Below are 18,815 nucleotides of genomic sequence, written 5' to 3'. Positions count from 1 at the left end.
GTAGTTACACCAGAGGGCAGTCCCGTCCTGGCAAAGACAATGCCAGAACGCTGTTGAGGCTCCGCCACCTCCGATTCCTGAGGCTCAGCTTTTACGTACTGCAGACTTTTCTTTTCTTTTTGAGATGGGGTTTCGCTCTTGTTGCCCAGGCTGGGGTGCAGTGGGGTGATCTCGGCTCACCGCAACCTCCGCCTCCCGGGTTGAAGCTATTCTCCTGCCTCAGCCTCCCAAGTAGCTGGGATTACAGGCATGCGCCACCACGCCTGGCTAATTTGCAGACTTTTCTATCTTCTGTTGGAGAGCTGGCCAGCCATCCGACTTTTTTGCTTAGGTCATTTTGTCTCTTTTTCCCTTCAAATTTGTTTTGTTTTAAAAATAAGACTTGCTCTGGACTTTTTTTTTGAGATGGAGTCTCACTCTGTCGCCCAGGCTGGAGTGAAGTGGCGCGATCTCGGGTCACTGCAACCTCCGCCTCCCAGGTTCAAGTAATTCCTTGCCTCAGCCTCCCAAGTAGCTGGGATTACAGGTGCACGCCACCACGCCCGGCTAATTTTTGTATTTTTAGTAGAGACGGGGTTTCACCATGTTGGCCAGGATGGTCTCGATCTCTTGACTTCATGATCCATCCGCCTCGGCCTCCCAAAGTGTTGGGATTACAGGCGTGAGCCACCGCGCCCAGCCTTAACTCTGGAATTTTAAATTTTTGCTTATGAATACTTGTTATTTTCAGACACACATGGTATTAATATATTCAAAAACTTTCATTTAGCAATTTTTGAATTTTTTTTAAGATCAGGTTTTAGTGTGTATACATAAGGAAATATTTAATCATCATAAGAAAGTTAGGTGAATTTCAAGTGAGAATTACTGAGAAGTTTCCTGGGAGTCAATAATCATGTATTTTAAAGTGGAGTTTATGGACGTGCTTAAGGCCAGGTGTAGTGGCTTATGCCTGTAATCCCAGCACTTTGGAAGGCGGAGACTGGCAGATCACCTGAGGTTAGGAGTTCGAGACCAGCCTGGCCAACATGGTGAAACCGTGTCTCTACTAAAAATACAAAAATTTGTCAGATGTGGTGGCGCATGCCTTTGATCCCAGCTACTCGGGAGGCAGAGTCAGGAGAATTGCTTGAACCCGGGAGCTGGAGGTTGCAGCAAGCCAAGATCGCACCACTGCACTCCAGCCTGGGCGACAGAGCAGAATCTGTGTTTTTGGTAGAGATGGGGTTTCGCCATGTTGGCCAGGCTGGTCTCGAACTTTTGACCCCAAGTGATTCGCCTGCCACAGCCTCCCAAAGTGCTGGGATTATAGGCATGAGCCACCACGCCTGACCAAGATTTTTTTGAAGGAAAATTGGAGAGAGGCATTCAAGCCACTGCTTGTTTGGCTCCATCTGAATCATTCTTTTCCTCCAATAAAGAGCAAAGTATTTAGGTCACATAAGAAGTAGAATCAACTGGTTTCTAGCACCCAAGGTAGGTACAAATGTCCCTGGCACTCAGGATGGTCTCAGAGACACTGAGTCAGCCAGAAGGTAACTTGGAAGCCAGTTGAGTACAAAAGCCATTGCCACAAGGTTGACCTCATGCTGGTCTTGTCCTGTGTAACAGAATGAAAGAGCCAGTCAACAGCGGAGCCCTCTGCCCTTCCCAGTGCAGTGGCTTTCTCTGTATAGAACTTTTACCTTTTCCACAAAGATTCCAACCATGGGTGTTTATTGTTGGGATTAATTGAGATAATATGCAGTATATTAAAGTATCTGGCACATCATGGGTGTCTAGGAGATCTCAGTTTGCCTTCCCTTTGAACAGGATTCCTTGGAGGGAAATTTGCATACATGAACGGAACTGGACTCTTACTTAATAGTGAATTCAAGACATTGAACATTGTTCCAGGTGGCATTTTTTTCCCTTGAGGATTGTGAAACATTTAAATTAGCCATTGTTTAAGTAAGCACTGTTGCTGTCAATCACAAATGCAAACCTGGACTTGGAGTAGAAACAAAACAAAGACTTTTATTCTGCTTTTCCAATAAAATGGCTTCTTACTATAAAGCCATAATAAATACCTACTGTTTCATTTTTTAGTAAGAGTATTAGAGCAATTTGTCTGTACCATCACTGCTGTTGTTTGATAGTAGATAGGTCAGAGAAAGATCGTATAATGAAGGTTACAGCTCACTGCCCACCCAACCCCCAATGAAGATTGACTTGTCATATGATAAGGGCTTTATTTGCTGCATAAAATGACAAGTAAGTTTTTTTGTTTTTTGTTTTGTTTTGTTTTGTTTTTGTTGAGACAGACTCTCGCTCTGTCGCCCAGGCTGCAGTGGTGTGGTCTCAGCTCACTGCAACCTCTGCCTCCTGGGTTCAAGTGATTCTCCTGTCTCAGCCTTCTGAGTAGCTGGAGACTACAGGCGCACACCACCATAACCAGCTATTTTTTTTGTGTATTTTTAGTAGAGATGGGGTTTCACTATGTTGGCTAGGCTAGTCTCGAACTCCTGACCTCGTGATCTACCCGCCTCGGCCTCCCAAAGTGCTGGGATTACAGGTGTGAGCCACCGCGTCCAGCCAAAAATATATATGTTTTTAAATTCTAGGAAATAACGTTGATTTGGATATAGAAAAATTAAATACCAGGGAATGCTGGCTTATAAATTTTAGTCCAGCATCTTTTTTTTTTTTTTACACTTTTTTTTTTTTTTAGATGAAGTCTTACTGTGTCACCCAGGCTGGAGTGCGATGGCACAATCTCGCCTCACTGGGTTCAAGTGATTCCCCAGCCTCAGCTTCCCAAGTAGCTGGGAACACAGGCACATACCACCATGCCTGGCTAATTTGTGTGTTTTTAGTAGAGACGGGGTTTCACCATATTGGCCAGGCTGGTCTTGAACTCCTGGCCTCAAGTGATCAGCCACCCATCTCAGCCTCCCAAAGTGCTGGGATTACAGACGTGAGCCACCGTGCCCAGCCTGTTTTTTTTCTTTTTAGACACAAGATCTTGCTTTGTCACCCAGTCTGGAATGCAGTGGTGCAATTACAGCCACTGTGGCCTCAAACTCCTGGCCTCAAGCAATTCTCTTACCTCAGCCTCCTGAGCAGCTGGGACTACAGGCATGTGCCACCGTGCCTAACTGATAGCCCAGCATCTTTTAAAGATAAAAATCTTTATCTTTGCCTAAAGGAAAATTAAGGAATCTTGTGCTTATTCTGAAAAACAAAATACAAACAACAATTTTTTGTCTTCAGAGGTTGGCAGTCCTTGGTCCTCCCCAAGTACTTCTTTGGTAAAGAATCTGCCACTGGCAGATAACTAACAAATGACTTATATCTAGGCCCTACAAAAACCATGACCAAAATAAGGAATGTGAATAGAAGGTGGACAAATTAAATGGTGATAATTTTTGGTGGGTGGGACTTTCAGCACAAATAAGTAATCCAATATTCTTTTAATTTAATTTCTATTAACAAGGCCTTATCATAGAAGCTGAGGTGGGGAGGGAAGTAGAAATAAACAGTCTAATTCACAAAAGAAAAATACTGGTTTACAACCTCACAAATAACCTGCAAATTAAAACAACAATGAGGGTCGGGCGCAGTGACTCAAGCCTGTAATCCCAGCACTTTAGAGGGCCGAGGCGGGTGGATCACTTGAGGTCAGGAGTTCGAGATCAGGCTGGCCAGCATGGTGAAACCCCATTTCTACTAAAAATACAAAAAGATTAGTCAGGTGTGGTGGCGGGCGCCTGTAATCCCAGCTACTGGGAAGGCTGAGGCAGGAGAATTTCTTGAACCTGGGAGGTGGAGGTTTCAGTGAGCTGAGATTGCACTACTGCACTCTAGACTGGGTGACACAGCAAGACTCCATCTCAAAAAAAAAAAAAAAAAAAAGAAGGAAACAACAGAGAGATACCATTTCCCTTTCATGAAAGACCCCAGCTTACTCATACATGCCTGGTGGCCACACAAATAGGTATGCCTTATTCAGAAAACAGCATGTCAATGTATGTCAAGAACCTTAAAGATGCTTAACTCAGTATCCCTACTAATACTGTTCCAAAGAAAGAATGCAAAATAGAAAACCATCCCTGAAGAATCTGAGCACTCTAATTCCCACCCATAATGAGAGGGTATACCATTTCCTTAAAAAAATGTTTTTTTCACTTTTTTTTCCAAGACGGGGGTCTCACTATGTTGCCCAGGCTGGCCTTGAACTCCTGAATTCAAGAGATCCTCCCATCTCAGCCTCCCAAAGTGCTGGGATTACAGGTGTGAGCCACCATGCCCAGCCTAATTTCATTGTTAATTTTGCTTATTTCCGTGTCCTCTTTTGCGTCCCTATTGTCTTTAATATGAAATCTCTGGCCATACCTCTGTGTGTGTGTATGTATGTATATATGTATCTGTGTGTGTATATGTCTGTGTGTGTGTGTAATATATTTACATATATTCTTCTCTCCCCCCTCTTAGGCTTTTCCATGCTTTCCATGAGTTTCTTATATAATGAGAAGCAGCATATAATACATATTATTTCTAAAAATAACTGAAGTAATTAAAAGCCTTCTGCTGGCAAATCTACAAGGCAATGACAGTAAACACTGTCCAAGGTGAGGGGCAGCAGTGAGGGGTAACCACAGTCACTGTCTCTGCTGCCCTTCACCTTCACCTTTTTGACCTTCCAGTGGACACCGCTAGTAGCACTTCTCAAACTGGCATCCTCTGAATCTTTTCAGAACGTCCAGGACTGGCATTGCTGGTACCCACTCCTCCTCTTTCACTCTTGTCCTCCCTTAGAGGTAAACCTGCAAATCACCTCTCATGAATAATCCCCTCATCCATGATGTGAAGTACACCTTCTCTTCCCAATGCCCACCACCTACTAATGGCCATCAGCACCTCCAAAAGCATCTACCCAGCCTCCTTCCACCTTGAGGCCACCTTGTCAGGAGAGTCCTTTGCCTAATGCAGACTCATCATACTCCTATGACAGTTTTTCTTTCTTCTCAGTTTTAGGTTCTGATTTCATGTCTTTGTAGTGCTTGTTTCAAAGACAGGAAGTGAAGGAGGAGGGAAGATAGAAATGTCAGACTTTAGTCACTGTTTCTGAGTCTGTGATGTAACACTGTCCTCTGTCTGTCCAGGCTTAACAAATTCAACTGTTTTCTTTTTCCATTCTTTTTTTTTTTTTTTTTTTTGTACAGACAGGGTTGTACAATGTTACACTCTGTTGACGTGGATGGTCTTGAACTCCTAGCCTCAAGCAATCATCCTGCCTTGGCCTCCCAAAGTGCTGGGATCGTAGGCATGAGCCACCACGCCCAGCCGTCTTTTTTTTCGGACAGGGTTTTGCTCTCTCAACCCAGGCTGGAGTACAGCAATATGATTACTGCTCACTGCAGCCTCAACCTCCTGGGCTCAAGTGATCTTCCTGCCTCAACCTCCTGAATAGCTGGAGCTACAGGTGCATGTCACCACACCTGGCTGACTTTTAAATTTTTTTGTAAAGATGGCGTTTCCCCATGTTGCCCAGGCTGGTCTTGAACTCCTGGGCTCAAGCAATCTTCCTGCCTCAGCTTCCCAAAATGCTGGGATTACAGGCCTGAGCCACTGCACCCAGCAAATTCAACTGTTCTCAAGTTCTGTGTCGTTGAAGTCTTACTGATTCACGAGCACTCATTGGCCTCTCTTCCTCACCTCTTCTCACCCCTCCCTACCAGAGAGATGGGAAAAACACTGTCTTAGCTGGGGAAACATTTCTCAGCAGCATTCAGGGAGTTCAGTCCACTTCCTCCTTCATGCTTGACTTCCCTTCAATTCAGACCAGGCTGTATTCATCAAATGACGTTCCGGACTCCATTTTTTGAACAGAATAACAAGGACACATCAAACAAATTTGCTGTGGGAAATGTGTCAACATGAAAACAATATAACAGGTGATTTGTCCAATGTGACATACCCACCCTTCTCATCCAAGAAGTGAGGCAGTCCAACCTGCTTTAGACATATGTCAGAAACAGTTACAAAATGCTCAAGCTTGGCCTCTGTAAATTCATTCTATTGAGCTGACTGGCCTGTATGGAGGTTCTAGACCATGTTAATGTTCAAGTCTACATGGATGGAAACCTTCAAGCAGGCCAAGCAGGAGACAGGTGGAAGAAGATGTGTGCATTTGAGGGCCTCGCTGTGGGGCTTGTGGTGGTGTTGAGTGGGTAATTAATGTCAGCATCAGAAAGGGAATTCTGCCTCTGGAGAAGAAGAACTAAAAGACTGAAAATAGGGTCACTATTTTCTGAGTTTCTGAGCTTTATTTCACTCTTATCTGAGCATCTGTTGACTCTTGAGAAAAGTTGATCACACATTTCTAATAGTGTATTAAAGTGTATTGGAAGCTTCTGCTCACCATTGCAATGGAAAAGGCATTAGTTAGATTAGCTTCTCCACCAGAGTGGGTGCAGCATTTCTAAGACTTACTGATCTAACTCTGCCCCAAATCTCTCATTCTTCTGTCCAGGAGCTACCCTGTGAACGCAGACCTGTGTTGTCCAATATGGTAGCCCATAGCTGCATGCAGTGCAGTTATTTAAATTTGTTTAAAATTAAATGAAATAATTCCTTGTTTGCACTACACACATGCCAAGGACTTCGTGGCACATGCGTATCAGTGGCTTTTGTATTAGATGGTGCAGACGCAGAGTGTTTCCATCATTACAGAAAGCTCTGTTGGATGGCACTGGCCTAGATGCTTGTTTTCAGCATCTGACTATGTGAAGTATGGGCTGTGTATCTCTCCACCCTCTGAGGTTAGAACTGTGAGCAGCAGAACCTAAATGGGTTTTGTATACCAATCCTCTTTCTGCTTTCCACATCTTCTTTGTCATCCAACTTTTTTTATCATCCAAATTTTATTACAACCTTTGTCTTCATGTTTCTCCATAAGGTATGATGCTACATTGCAAGGATCAAGTTGAAGTTTAGATTATGCTTAAATTAAAACTGCGACTGTTTTCCTATGTTTTATTTTACTCGTCACGATAAATGAAGCCAGCAGCTGCTCTTCTATGCAGCATTTGGACTCTGAGTTAAAACTTCAGTCACCCGGGATCGCTTGTTTTATATTGCTGTTTTTTTTTTTTAACATTGAGGAACTTAATGAAGAACATAATCATTGCCGGTGGCCAGTTTAAATATTGACTTGCAGATATTTTTTCAAAACTTAGAATTTGAAATTCAGAAACAAGTGAAACCTGAGTAAGAGACGTGATAGAAAACCAAAGAATGTCACGACCATGGTCAGTGTTTTCTGTGATAGATTTGTTACTGAAAAAATTGTGGTTAAAGGAACATCTGGTAAGTCAATCAGGTTTTAAATGTATTGAGAAAGCATAAGAAAAGTTGCTAAATCATTTTTTTAAATGACTTAAACTACCTTCTAATTCATTTGGTAAAATTCAGAAGTTTATGTACTATGTTGTTATCCCTGCAAGGCTATACCTATGACCAATTCATTAAGTACAAAATTAAGGCAAGTTGTTTAGGGTCAAGTAGATGAAACTTGTTGGTTTTATATATATATATATTTGGAGATAGGGTCTTGCTTTATCACCCAGGCACAGTCATGGCTCACTGCAGCCTCGACCTCCTGGGCTCAGGTGATTCTCCTGCCTCAGCCTCCTGAATAGCTGGGACTATAGGTACATACCACCACACCCAGCTAATGTTTGTATTTTTTGTAGAGATGGGGTTTCACCTTGTTGCCCAGGCTGGTCTCGACTCCTGGATTCAAGCATTTCGCCCATCTCGGCCTCCCGAAGTGCTGGGATTACAGGCATGAGCCGCTGAGTCCAGCCCTTTTTTTTTTTTTTTTGGGACGAAGTCTGGCCCTTGTCGCCCAGGCTGGAGTGCAGTGGCACGATCTCGGCTCACTGCAACCTCCACCTCCAGGGTTCAAGTGATTCTCCTGCCTCAGCCTCCTAAGTAGCTGGGATTACAGGCATGCACCACCACACCCGGCTAATTTTGTATTTTTAGTAGAACGGGATTTCACTCTGTTGGCGAGGCTGGTCTCAAACTCCTGGCCTCAGGTGATCCACCCGCCTCGGCCTCCCACAGTGTTGGGATTACAGGCGTGAGCCACTGCACCCGGCCTATTTTTTAATGTCACAACCAGATATGTTAGAATTGTTTAAGCACAGCTAGTAGCTTTGGGATACCCCAAATACAAAGGTGTTTTAGGGATTTATGTTATCTTTATGCTAAAAAAAGTTTATAGAGGGTTATAATTATATTATTATGGATCTTGCAAAAGAGCGGCATTAAGCACACATTTATTGAATGAATGACTGAGTGAATGAGTGAGTGAATACTCTATAATATGATTAACCCAATGGTTCTAAGACCTGCAATTGTGACCTGTGTTTATCTAATTTATTCCAAGGAGTCATAGAACTTAATTTTTTAAATTCTAATAACAGGCTGAGCGCGGTGCCTCATGCCTGTTATCCCAGCACTTTGGGAGGCTGAGGCAGCAGGATCATGAGGTCAGGAGTTCAAGACAAGCCTGGCCAACACGGTGAAACCCCATCTCTACTAAAAATAAAAAGATTAGCTGGACGTGGTAGTGTGTGTCTGTAATCCCAGCTACTCAGGAGGCTGAGGCAGGCGAATCACTTGAACCCGGAAGGCGGAGGTTGCAGTGAGCTGAGATCGTGCCATTGCACTCCAGCCTGGGCGACAGAGCAAGACTCCATCTCAAAATAAACAAATAAATAAAATAAAACAAAATTCTAATAACAAATTGAAATTAGATTTACCTTAATTTTACAAAAGAAAATCTACATCCTAACCTACTTTTAATGAAATAGGGGTGCTATTACATCAATCACAGAATGTTATTTCAAAACCTTAAGAGAACTTTGACTAGCCCTCTGAGTTTTGCAGTCTTCATGTAAGTATGTACTAATTGGTTTTGTTTTTTAAAAATTACAAACATATTGAAGTTTAGAGGGAATAAAATACAAATTCCAATATACCCATCACACAGATTTCTTAGTTATTAAGGTTTTGCTACATTGTGCCATCTATCACTCCCCTTTCCATTCAGCTAAGTCTTCTTTTATTTATTTATTTATTTTTGAGATGGAGTTTCACTCTTGTTGCCCAGGCTGGAGTGCAATGGTGCGATCTTGGCTCACCGCAACCTCTGCCTCCCAGGTTCAAGCCATTCTCCCACCTCAGCCTCCCAAGTAGCTGGGATTACAGGCATGTGCCACCATGCCCGGCTAATTTTGTATTTTTAGTAGAGACGGGGTTGCTCCGTGTTGGTCAGGCTGTAACACCTCCAGTTTATAAAGGCACCAAATCACAGTCACATTTATACATTGTGTTAGAAGTGAAAACTTGTATTTTCAGACACTATGTATAAATGCCTTATACCTTCTTGCAATCAAAAGCTAGTACATCGTACATCAATTGTCATACTTAACAATTTTTTTTTTTTTTTTTTTGAGATGGAGTCTCTTTCTGTTGCCCAGGCTGGAGTGCAATGGCGCAATATTGGCTCACTGCAACCTCCACCTTCTGGGTGGATTCTCGTTCCTTAGCCTCCCAAGTAGTTGGGACTTCAGACAAGCACCACCATGCCAGGCTAATTTTTGTCTTTTTAGTAGAGACGGGTTTCCCCATGTTGGCCAGGCTGGTCTCAACCTCCTGACCTCAGGTGATCCCCCCGCAGGGATTACAGGCGTGAGCCACCATGCCTGGCCAAGGCCAATACTTAACAATTTTTAATAGAATGCTGTAGTATAATTTGCTTTTCAAGAATTCCCAAGAGGAATTCCTAAATTTACCAGTAATATAAGTATCTTCAGGAAAGGGAATTTAAAGAAGCATCAATTTTAGGTAACCAGTATTCTGGGGTGTGCATTACTGGAAGGCTCACCTCTGGTTATATGGCCCAAACCAATTGTGTATTCATCAAACTAAGCAGAACCAGCTTGTTCAGTGAAGTACGATCATTTTAAAAATGGGCATTAGAATTTTGAAGTTGGTCTGCTAACAGCGCTCAACATTTGTCTCTGCTTTCTGGAATTAGATAAACATATATATATATATATATATATATATATATATATATATATATATATATATATATATATATAACAAGCACTTACATTTTATTTGCAAAATAAAGGAGGCTTACTTTGGTTTTGGTTTTGTTTTTGAGATAGAGTCTTGCTCTGTCGTCCAGGCTGGAGGACAGTGGTGTGATCATGGCCCCCTGAAACCTTGACCTGCCAGGCTCCCAGGCTCAAGTGATCCTCCTGCCTCAGCCTTCCAAGTAGCTGGAACCATAGACATGTGCCACCACACCTGACTAATTTTTTTTTTTTTAATTTTCTGTAGAGACAGGGTCTCCCTATGTTGCCCAGGCTGGTTTTGAACTCCTGGGTTCAAGCTATCCTTCTGCCTCAGCCTCCTAAAGTACTGGGACTGCAAGCAAGAGCCAGTGTGCCTGGCCAGGGAGGCTTACTTTGAATTTATAAGTATTTCTCTGGGTTTTGCTAGTTTTTATTTTTATTTATTTATTTAAAAATTTTTTAAAAAATATTTTATTTGAGATAGGATCTCACCCTGTTGCCCAGGCTGCAGTGCAGCCTTGACTTCCTGGACTCAAGCCATCCTCCATCCTCAGCCTCCCGAGTAGCTGGAACTACAGACCACACACTACCACGCTCAACTAATTTTTAATTTTTTGAAGAGAAGGGGGTCCCACTATGTTGCCCAGGCTGGTCTCGAACTTCTGGGCTCAAGCGACCCTCCACCTTGGCCTCTCAAAGTGCTGGGATTACAGGCTTGAGCAACCATGCCCGGCCCTTTGCTTGTTTTTAAATAGTCATATATTTGTACACATGGCAGGATATTAGAAGGATATGAACTGAAAGTACTTTGGATTTTGTCAAAAGCAGGAAAAAAGTAAAGCCAGAAGTAAAGACACACCGAAGTGAGGGACCATCTTTGTAGTGGAGAGGGGTCGAACTTGGGAGTTAAGGCCAGCTGGGATTCAGATCTTGCTGTGCCATTTAATTGCTGTACCTTGTCTTGGGCAAATTCTTTAACAGCTCCATTTTTCCATTTCTTTCTTTCTTTCTTTCTTTCTTTCTTTCTTTCTTTCTTTCTTTCTTTCTTTCTTTTTTTTTTTTTTTTTTTTTGAGATGGAGTTTTGCTCTTGTTGCCTGGGCTAGAGTGCAGTGGCGTGATCTTGGCTCACTGCAACCTCCGCCTCCCAGGTTCAAGTGATTCTCCTGCCTCAGCCTCCTGAGTAGCTGTGATTATAGGGCATGTGCCACCACGCCTGGCTAATTTTTGTATTTTTAGTAGAGATGGGGTTTCACCATGTTGGTCAGGCTAGTCTCGAACTCCTGACCTCAGGTGATCCACCCACCTTTGCCTCCCAAAGTGCTGGGATTACAGACGTGAGCCACTGTGCCTGGACATTTTTCTGTTTCTTATGCTAAAAGCAGGAATGGTGCTACTTTCCAATCCAGGGTGGCTGTAAAGATTAGAGATCGTGTATGTAATGTGCTTAGTACAGCCTGACACACTGTAAACTTCGAACAGTGATCGCTGTGGTTGTCTGCTGGTAGAGAGGAAACAGAGTAGCCTAGGTAGCCATTTTGGTTGGTAGCTATTTTGGTTATAGCCAAAATTAGCTGAACAATTGCAATGGTTGGATAAAGAGTTTATATGAATGTCTGCATAGACAAGTGATTTTTTTTTTTCCAGCCTTGGCTACACATTAGACTCACCTGGCTGGGGTGGTGGTAGAGGGTGCGTTTAAAAACTATTGCGGCCCAGGACCCTACAAAGATTCTAGGTTTTTCTCTCTTTGTGTGTGTGTGTGTGTGTGTGTGTGTGTTTAAGTTCTCCAGCCAAGATACAGAATAGTTTAGACCAAGTGACAGTTTGGAAGCTATCACTCCTGCTGGTAGCCTTGCCTTGATTTGTGAGTGAGCCACTGCATAACCCACATAACACAGGTGCTGATCTGATTCAACCCTAGTCAAAAAGTCTTATGGATTTTCCACAGTTTCCTGTACAAGTTGCCTCCTTGTGGGTTTTGTTCTTTACTCTTGTCTCTTCTCTCTGCCTTTTTTCTCAGAGGAAAGCAGGAGAAGGCAGATGAAATAAAAGGGAATAGAAAGATGGGGATGGTCAGTTGTTTCTTAGTCCTTTGAGCCATCTCAGTTAACACTGTCAGGACATTAGGCACAGACAAGAGATCGACAGGCAAGAGAGCTTTTCAGGGCAGCATGTAAGCGGCAATCAGCTATAATCAGTGAAAAAGGTTCTCTCCACGAACGTGAGGGTATTCTGTTAGCTTTTACTACAGAGGAAAGAGAGAGAGAGCGCGCACAATGTGACCACTTTTCAGAAGTTATAAATAAGGAACCTCCAGGAGGAGCCTTCTTTGATTACAATGTGCTTTGTCAATTTTCAGTCTGAATGCTAGCATGCCTCTTCAAAGAAATGTTAGATTAGCACCACTCTTCTGTTATCCCAAAAACTCTGTAGAAATTATTAAATGTCCTTTTCAGTACAGGGAACGAGTCATAAACTAAACTTTTTTTTTTTTCTTTTTAGAGATGAAATTTCACTCTTGTCACCCAGGCTGGAGTGCAGTGGTGTGATCTTGGCTCGCTGCAACCTCCGCCTCATGGGTTCAAGAGATTCCTCTGCATCTGCCTCCCAAGTAGCTGGGACCACAGGCACCTGCCACCACACCTGGCTAATTTTTGTATTTTTCACAGAGATGGGGTTTCACCATGTTGGCCAAGCTGTTCTCCAACTCCTGGCCTCAAGTGATCCACCTGCCTCAGGCTCCCAAGGGGATTACAGATGTGAGCCACCATGCCTGGCTGAGTAAAATTTTAGGGAACAAATTGAGGAGGGAAAATGGCAACTTTTCATGAAACCTGGAAAAATAGATGGGAAGAACGGATCAGTTGAGATTTCTATGGGACCTCGGTCATCGCATCCCCATAGTAATATATACCAAGGAAGAGCCAGGGTGAGGCCCTTTGTTAATTCAGAACTTTTGGCTGCAAGTAATAGAAACCTAATCCAAAATAGTTTAAGGGCTGGGCATGGTGGGGCGTGCCTGTAGTCCCAGCTGCTCAGGAGGCTGAGGCAGGAGGATCGCTTGAGCTGGGGAATTCGAGACTAGCCTAGGCAACTTAGTGAGACTCCCATCTCTAAAAATAAAGAAAATTTTAAAAATAGCTTAAGGAATCAATCGACAAATGAATGCATCAGATTATATTTATACATATATATTTACCTAACTGGAAATTCCAAAGCATGCAGCATGACATGCTTTGGTCATCAGGACTGTTTTTCTCTATATGTTTTCTGTGTTGGTTTTATTTTCTACCATTCCTGAGGAAAACCTATAGCAGTCTTATCTGCAGGATGAGAAATTCCCCCAAAGGACTCTGATTCACCCTCATGGTACCACACCTGTACCTGTCCCTGGCTTCTGGGGCTTGGAGGGGTCTGTTATTGGTAGACTTGGGAAGGTGAGTGCACAGGAGAAAGCACATATGGGCTACACCTGAGAGCCCTCTCCTCGATGCGGTGCTTTGTTGATCTCTGATTTAGGAATCTCCACATCCTACCCCACAGACTCAGTTGCCCCCAAAGCTGAATGACACCTTGTTCCTTGCCCTCCCACAGATTACTGACTCTCCGGATTATCTCTGTACAGCTGAGCCACTCATTAAGTGGTAGATTTAGCAAGATATTGCTCTGAGGACACTAAGTATTTGACTTGTCTCTACTGACAAACTTTATCATTTCTTGTTTTCACCAAGGGGAAGCCATTTCTAAATATCTAGTCCTAGAAATTAGCATAGAAGTGCAGGAAAGGTCTGATCAGAAGGGACTCATGTTAACATTATCTCACTGCTTTATTTCAAGAGTAAGAAAACCTCTGAAGCAGTGACTGGGGAGGTGGGGGATAAATGCAACATGCCATTCTGCCGTGTATTATAATTATTGAGAACTTGTTTTGTCTTTTCGAGTCATCTGTAAACTTGTTGTAAGTTCAATTTTGTGTCTCTGTTACCCGGTATCACATAAAAGGGGGTCAATAAATATGTGTCCATTGAAGGAAGAATCAAGGATTTCTGACCATTGTTCTTTGGCAAAGTTAGAATTATCAGTTGAAATTCACAATATTAACCCTAAGACATCAACATTAGTTTGTTATACAATAAATTTATTATAATTAATATCCTTTATTTTTGAGACAGGGTCTCACTCTGTTGCCCAGGCTGGAGTGCAGTGGTGCGATCTTGGCTCACTGCAACCTCTGCCTCCCGGGTTCAAGCAACTCTCGTGCCTCAACCTCCGGAGTAGCTGGGATTACAGGCATGCATCCCCATGCCCATCTAATTTTTTTTTTTTTTTTTTTTTGAGACAGGGTCTCACTCTGTCACCCAGGCTGGAGTGCAGTGCCAGCCACTGCAACCTCCGCCTCCCAGGTTCAAGCAGTTCTCCTGCCTCAGCCTCCCAAGTAGCTGGGATTACATGTGCCCACCACCATGCCTGGCTAATTTTTGTACGTTTGGTAGAGACAGGGTTTCACCATGTTGGCCAGGCTGGTCTTGAACTCCTGACCTCAGGTGATCTGTCTGCCTTGGCCTCCCAAAGTGCTGTGATTACAGGTGTGAGCCACTGCGCCAGGCCAAAACATATAAATTTTATTTTCTGCACTCCTAGGGCTCTTTGTGAAGAAAGAATTTCACATTCTTTGAGCACTTACCGTGTGCCAGGTGTTCTGTGGACACATTGTCTTACTGAAGTCTTGCATCCACCCCAGAATGCCTTCTTCCTCTTTCTCAACCATGAAGAGAATTAATCCCTCCTGCCTCCTTAATGCCCCCTGTCATGGCCTTTATCACACTGCCTTGGAATCTGTTTGCATTTCTATATCTCCTACTACACTATGAGTTTTTCAATGACAGTCTACATGTGTCATTCAGGTTGTAACCTCGGCACCCAGCTCATAGGGAGAATCCTATAAATATATCTTAAAATTGGGTATTATGTGATCTTCATTTGACAAAGTTGACATCGTAGGCTTGCCTGGGGTTCCTAAGTGGAAAGTGACAGGGCTAGTTTTTGAGCTTCTCTGTGCCACACTCCAAAGCCTGTTTTCTTTCTGTCTTCTTTGCTTAATGTTTGCTTTGTTTAGCTTGGTTGCTTGGGAATATTGGAAAGCAACATTGAGATAATGAGGGTGATGGAGGAGGGGAAACGGAAGGGGAAGATGCAGGGGAGTTGCTGCCTGCTGAGGCTGGGAAGGGAGGCTAATTATGCATTGCTCAGTTAAGCAATGCTCCAGCCCCCTGATTCCCATCCTCATCACACTGCACACTCGTGTGTGCGCGTACACACACACACACCATCAGAGACAGGTCATGATGGGAGTGCTGAGTGAACAGGGACCAGGGAAGCATTTTCTTGGAAAGCTATTCACTGTGAGAACAAAGAGCTGGGACACAAAGCCAGGCAGCCATTGGGACATAAAAATTGTGTCATAAGGAAACTTCTCTGTAAGATAATTCTGCATGGTGAGGTTTTTAGTGATACGGTTCTAGTCTGAAGTGAAATTAGTGGAGAACATGGAACATGGACATCATGGCATCCACAGGTGCATGCCTGAGCTTTGTTCCTTGGAAACAATGATCGGAACAGGAGAGGTGTCACGGGAGCCTTTGAAATGTGCCCTTCTGAAGTGGAGGGTAATAAGTGGCAGCATCTGCCATACTTCTCCCACTCTCGCAAAGTGTGACTTCATTATTTTTTTCTTTTCTTTACTTTTTTTTGGACACAGGGTCTCGCTCTGTCACCCAGGCTGGAGTGCAGTGGCACAATCACTGCAGCCTCAACCTCGGGGGCTCAAGTGATTCTCCCACCTCAGCCTCCGAAGTAGCTGGGACTACAGGCGCATGCCCCCAGGCCTGGCTATGTTTTTGTATTTTTCATAGAGATGAGGTTTCGCCATGTTGCCCAGGCTGGTCTCGAACTCCTGAGCTCAAGTGATCTGCCTATCTCTGCCTCCCAAAGTGCTGGGATTACAGGTGTGAGCCACCGTGCCTAGCCTTTTTTTTTTTTTTTTTTTCCTTCAGGTTCAGGTTTTAAACCAGAACCTTTATGGCATGACTAATCACTGAAATTCGTAAGATAAGCTGGATGTTGCAATAGCTGCCTTCTTGGGTTTACGTGTTGTTCTCTCACAGAATCCATGCCTGAATCTGCAGTGTGCAATTTTTAGGCGCCCCATATGATCAGTCCTGGTGGTGTTTCAACTTTTAGCCTTGATACTTCAGTTACACTTTCTCTTGCGCTTGGCAATGTAGCCACATTTGCCACAGGTTGACTTCTGAAGGTGGTAGGCTTCAGAGCCACAGCGGTGGCACATCGTGTGCATCTTATTGCGATGCTTTCCAGACGATGACGTTCCCTTTGTCATTTGGCTTCTGCAGCTGAGACCAAAGAGTGTGTGTAGCTTTAGAGAAATGTCTGTTCAGACTCTTTACCTATCTTTAAGTTGGGTTATTTGTCTTATTCATTATTGAGTTGTAGGAGTTCTTTATATATTCTAGATACAAGGCTATTATCAAATATACATCTGCAAATATTTTCTCTCATTTTGTAAGTTGTCTTTCCTTTCTTAATGGTGTCCTTTGAGAAATAAAGCTTCCCATTTTGACAAAGGACAATTTCATTATTTTTTCTTTTATTGCTGTGTTTATCATATTTGAAAGGTATCATATCTAAAAGGCTGCTGCCTACCTGAGCTAAGGTCATGAAGATTTATACCCATGTTTTCTTCCAAGAGTTTTACAGTTTTAGCTCTTATGAGGTGGTTGATCTATAATGATTTAATTTTTGTATATGATATGAATTAGGGGTCCAACTCTATTCTTTTGCATTGTGGATATCCAGTTATTAAAGCATAATTTCTTCAAAAGACTATTCCCATCAAATAGTCTTGGCACCCTTGTCCGGAATCGATTGACCACAGATACATGTTTTGGGTTTTTTCCCTGAACTCTCATTTCGAATCTATTGTCCTATGGCCATCCTTATGCCAGTACCACGCTGCCCACCCTCCCCGCACTTTATGGTTTTCCCCTAAGATTTCTGCACCCTATACACTGTCTCGTTTACTGTAGCTTTGTAGTAAATTTTGAAACCTGGAAGGGTGAGTCCTTGAGCTTTGTTCTTCTTTTTCAAGTTTGTTTTGGCTATTCTGGGCCCCTTGAATTTCTATAGGAATTTTAGGATCCATTTATCAATTTTTTTCCCAGAAACTAGCTGAGATTTTGATGGGAATATTGTGTTGACTCTGTAGATCAGATCGAGGAGTATTGTCATTTTAGCAGCATTCAGTCTTCTATTCATGAACAAGCAGTGTCTTTCCATTTATTTAGATTTTTTTTCTCTCTTTTTCTTTTTGAGACAGAGTCTCACTTGTCAGGCTGGAGTGCAGTGGCGCGATCTCTCCTCACTGCAACCTCCGCCTCCCGGGTTCAAGTGATTCTTATGTCTCGGCCAGGCGCCACCACGCCCGGCTAATTTTTGTATTTTTAATAGATGGCCTAGATCTTTGATTTCTTTGAACAATGTTTTGTAGTTTTAACACTTGTATTATTTTTGATGCTATTGTAGATGAAATTGCTTTGTTAATTTTATATTTTAGTTTGTTCATTGCTAGTAGATAGAAATTTATAATTAATTTTTCTATATTGCTTTTATGTCCTGCAACCTTGTTGAACTTGATTATTAGTTCTAATAATTTTTTAATGGATTCCTTAGGTTTTTTACATGTAATTGACTACGTCATCTATGAACAAAGTTTTATTTCTTCCTTTCCCATATGGATCCCCTTTCTTTCTTTTTTTTTTCTTTTTTCTTTTTTTCTATTTATCCTGGCTAGAAACAAGTACAATGTTGCAGATAGAAGTTGAGAGAGTGCAAATCCTTGTTGCTGTTCTTCATGGGGAGAGCATTCAGTCTTTTTCACATTAAGTGTATTAGTCATGGGTTTTTTGTAGATGTTATTTATCAGATTGAAGAAGTTCCCTTCTGCTTTAATATGTTGTGTTTTAGTTATGAAGGGTTGGTGCATTGTATCAAATGCTTTTCTGGCAGCTATTCAGATTACTGTGTATAGTTTTTGTCTTTTGCTGATATGGTGTATTGCACTGATTGATTTTCATCTGTTAAGCTATCTTGCATTTCTGGGTTAAATCAGACTTGGTCATGTCACTGAATTCAGTTTATTAGTATTTAGTTGTGTATTTTTAAAAAGTCCATATGCATAAGACATATTGATTTGTCATTTTCTGATATCTTTGTCTGTATTTTCTATGCATGTAATACTGGCCTCAATGGGAAGTGTTCTAGTCCCTTCTATTTTTTGGAAGAATTTGTGAAGGATTGGTGGTAATTAGACTTTAAAACATTTGATAGAATCCTCCAGAGAAGTCATCTGTTCTTGGGCTTTTCTTTGTGGAAAATTTTTATGTTACAAATTCAGCGTATTTACTTATAAGTCTATTCAGATATTCTATTTCTTCTTGAGTCTATTTTGGCCCTTTGCATCTTTCTAGGAATTTCTCCTCTACATGTAGGTTATCTAATTTGCTGGCATATAATTGTTCATAGTATTTCTTTGCTATCCTTTTCATTTCTAGAAGGTCAGTAGTGTTGTCACTTCTCTTATCCCTGAGTTTAGTTAAGTT

General features: G+C 42.4%; 1 protein-coding gene and 1 pseudogene across 15 annotated transcripts in view; one reads left to right on the top strand and one right to left on the bottom strand.

The window, feature by feature from the left end:
* The window catches only part of RBM47 (RNA binding motif protein 47), a 205,461-nt gene that overhangs the window by 122,394 nt on the left and 64,252 nt on the right, over positions 1 to 18,815 (top strand). The window lies entirely within an intron of this gene.
* On the bottom strand, positions 16,217 to 16,537 carry LOC107974239 (large ribosomal subunit protein eL37-like; annotated as a pseudogene).

The sequence above is a fragment of the Pan troglodytes genome, chromosome 3, assembly GCF_028858775.2.
Source record: "Pan troglodytes isolate AG18354 chromosome 3, NHGRI_mPanTro3-v2.0_pri, whole genome shotgun sequence".
Taxonomy (NCBI): Eukaryota; Metazoa; Chordata; class Mammalia; order Primates; family Hominidae; genus Pan; species Pan troglodytes.
This window is presented reverse-complemented; position numbering and strand designations above follow the sequence as displayed.